We start from the raw sequence: 3,918 nt of genomic DNA, 5'->3' as shown, positions 1-3,918 counted from the left end.
CATCATCGTCATCCTCCTTGTCCTCGTCCTCGTCCTCATCCCAAGTAATTGGAGTTGGTTACACAAATCCTGTTCTGCCATTGTAATATTGTCAGGATTCATGATGAAAGTAATGGCAGCAAAAGTTTCACACCTGTTGCCAACCTGATGCAACCCTCCTTTATTGACGGACAATGGGAGCACAGAACTCCTGCAGGCACTGTGTAACACAGTACAGGTTTATTAAAATCAGCCAGTTGCGAATATATGCAATAAATCCAATTTTGCACATATAAAACCACAAATGTTCAAAATGTGTGAATGCTGTTGAAAACTAGTGCTGGTAATAGAATAGCTTCCGATTCCTTGCTTTCGATTTTTACTGTTGATATTATATCGTTCAAAGAATAATATTATGTTTAATGGGTTGCCCCGAAATTCTTTAGGGTCATTTGGCACCAGTATAAAAATCAAGGATTTTGGGCAGTTGGGAATTGAAATCCACCATTTGAAAATGGTGTCATGTTTGGCACTCTTGAAAATTCTGGATTTCAATTCCAACCAGATTTGAAATCCATCAAAAGAGTCATTTGTTAAAACTTTGAGAAAACCTATGTTGCAAAATCCAGAATGCGAACCCAAGCCAGATGTTGCAAGCTATGTCTGGACATTAATCTTACTTCTTGACCTTAATTTCTTTTTAAAAATTGAGTTTTTTTTTTTTTTTTTTCAAAATCTAATTTTTTTTAAATGAGATTTTTTTATAGAAAGAAATTAAATTCAAGAAGTAAGATTAAAAGCCCAGACATAGTTATGGCAGTGCCGACTCAACCTTAGTTTGTAACCATGCCATGGCATCGGTGTATCCCTTGCATTTTAAAACAAAGAGGAACAGAGCACCCAACGTATGAGGTATCAATCCAAAATGAACAACAGCCGCGTGGTTGCACAACACCCTCTGGTCGACCTCGTTGGGTTGCACAACCGTAACTTGGCGCATAAGATGAGTTACTGCGCTGCTAGGCCATGGGTGTCCAGGTGAAGTTTCGTGATCCCACACGGAAGTCATCATTATATATATATATATATATATATATATATATATTCCCTTTCTTTTCTTTTCAGTTTTTCTAAAGAAGCATACAATCGCATGGCCGGTGCCTTTGCAGGCCACAGATTGGGCCATTTTAGATAGCTTGGTGGCCATTTTCAACATGCTTATATGGCAACTTGCGACTGAAGTTTTAGCAAGTGGAGAAGTCCAAGCCGAGATTAAAGTCAAGAAGTAAGATTATGTATGCCACTATTGTGAGAAGACATAAAGAGGCAATGCTCTCTTTTTCAAGAGAGATAAGAAGGAAGGAAAAGTAACAAAAAAAGGTGGAGACACGGCTGCCACGATGGCTAGTGAGCAATCTACATGTTGTAGAAGAGAATGTGTTCATCTCATGCGAGCTACAAAAGTTTGGTTTCGCTCGTATGGGAAGCCGACGAGCATCTGTAGCATATGTATAAGAACAAGCATCAGATGTGTTAAAAAATAGTGTTGAGACTACATGTGTTAATGAATGACTCGCATTTTGTCAAACGTGTGTGATTAAGATAGTGATAGGCATACAAGAGTCATACTCGACTCGAATCAATTGAACGTTTGCGACCTTAGGCGCTTTACTGTCCAACCACCAATATGTTGCATGGAGACAACCACATTCAAGCAATGGCTAATGATTGGCTATGGACTTCATTAGGCCCCTGTTCGGAGCAAATGTACGATTAAAAACATGCTATCTAAAGATAGATGGGTTAAATTGGGTCCAAAATTGTGTGGATTGTTTACCATGGCACGTGCATAAGCTTGGTGGAGCTTATGATTATGGTTAAGTCCTAGGTATAAATATGTTCACTTTAAAATTCTTTGCCCAATTATCTAATTTACCAATTAAAGCTAATAAAGCAAATAATAAAGACTTTCATGCCACAGTGGGTCCAATAACAAAGACTACAAATGATGTACCAATGAAGCAACTAGTTTATATTAGATATTAGAGTTTTATACGAGTCGAGTTAGCTCGGTCAACTTGCTCGACTCAACTCGAAAAGCTCGACTCGCCTCGACTCGAAATTGGATTCGGACCAAGTCAAGCTATTTTTTAGAGCTTGAAAAAATTTTGAGCCGAGTTCGAGCTTGCCCGAGCCTGACTTGACATGGCTCGAACTTCAACTCGAATTGACTCAAATTGAATCGGCTCGGTGACTCGGCTAGTTTTATCTTACCAATAAAACTTAGGTTAGATTCGGGTTGAGGTCTCAGGTTGCCCAACCCAACTTGAACCTGAACCCGAACCCGATCAATATATAAGTTACTTATAAATTATAATTGAGTACGGATTGTCTATGTTGAAGTAATAGGAAATTCTAGTGCCATCATGTTTCATTGGTCCACATCATTTCCAATGACTTAATCTAATAAGATACACCAGATTTCTCTCCCAAATAGAATGTGTGCTACACAACACGACTTTTAAAGGAGCAGTTGTTCTATATTTTAGCTTCTTCTTCTTCTTCTTCTTCTTCTTCTTTTTAATGAAGTTCTTTATGATAAATAACTACATATATAATTAATAAAATTATAGGTACAAAAAATATAATGTGTATTGAAAATATAATAGACTAATGTAATAACAAAAATATTAGCATGTATCCACCCGACCAACTCGACCAACCAGACTGAGCCGGCTTGGGTTGGGCTCGGGTTGATAATTCCCAACCTGAGGTTGGGTTAGGTTAGGGTTTAGGTATAGGAACTTTGGGTTAGGCTAGGGTTAAGCACCAATCCGACATAACACGCTCGACTTTCATCACTAGTTTGTGTGTCTTATAATCGGTTGAGCTATTGAAAGCTGGAGACCAAAGACATAAGAGGACATGAAGCATCAAGGAGTGAAGAACAGGTAAATGAGGTGCCTTAGTGACTCTAACCTTAGAACCAAAACAACCCTAGGCTCTAGATGATATCCTTTATTAATAAACATTGATTGATCATCCCTTAGCCTTAGGATCCATAATGAAATATGATTAGTTATGATAAAAGAGTTGCTAAGCTGCTATAAAAATACATATCCCAAAACAATTGCTTTCAACTGTTTCTCGATCCCATTGGTTGTTTGTCAATGGATCTCGATGGCATCAAAGACAATCCCAATGAGATCGAAGAAACAGTCCAGCAACCATACAGAAAATTTCTGAATTTTCTCAATGGGATCGACAGATAGTTCGATCTTATCAAAGAACCTTCTATCCCATTGAATGGCCTTTCAATCTTATCGACATATCTATTATCTAGCTGTTTAATAGTTGTTGGAAATATATATATATATATATATATATATATAATGAGTATTCGATTCTTGGATAATATTATGGGTTTTTGGTGCAATAGAAGCCTAGGTAATTCCCCGCTCATATCCCTCACCCTAGACTTTATATCAAAGAGTTTCATGCCAATCTTCTTGTAATTATTTATGAAATTGCGGTAATGACCGCTTTAGTTAAAGTGGGAATATGCCAAGATGTCTTAGAGGGGGGTGAATAGGACTTTTTAATATTTTATGATAATTTAAAAACCTATCACCCTATCTTGAATAAATATGCATGTATCAGGATTTCTTCAATATAACTCTAATGGCTTCCAAGCCAAATAGAGGATCTAATCACAAAACTATTCAAAACATAAATAAGATAAGAAACATAGTTCATGATGGATGTGACTGTGTGAAGTGTGATTCTACTTAGTTTCAGATAATCATGTACAGATGCAATATGAGAACATTAAGAGAAATCACATAAGCAAAAGTAAATAGCAATCACAAACACAGTCGTTTTTATAGTGGTTCGACTATGTGTCTACTACACTTCCGGCGGACGTACTCAACCCTTGAG

Source organism: Magnolia sinica, chromosome 11 (assembly GCF_029962835.1).
Source record: "Magnolia sinica isolate HGM2019 chromosome 11, MsV1, whole genome shotgun sequence".
In the NCBI taxonomy this organism is placed as follows: Eukaryota; Viridiplantae; Streptophyta; class Magnoliopsida; order Magnoliales; family Magnoliaceae; genus Magnolia; species Magnolia sinica.
The sequence above is the reverse complement of the archived record's forward strand: the minus strand, read 5'-3'. Positions refer to the sequence as shown.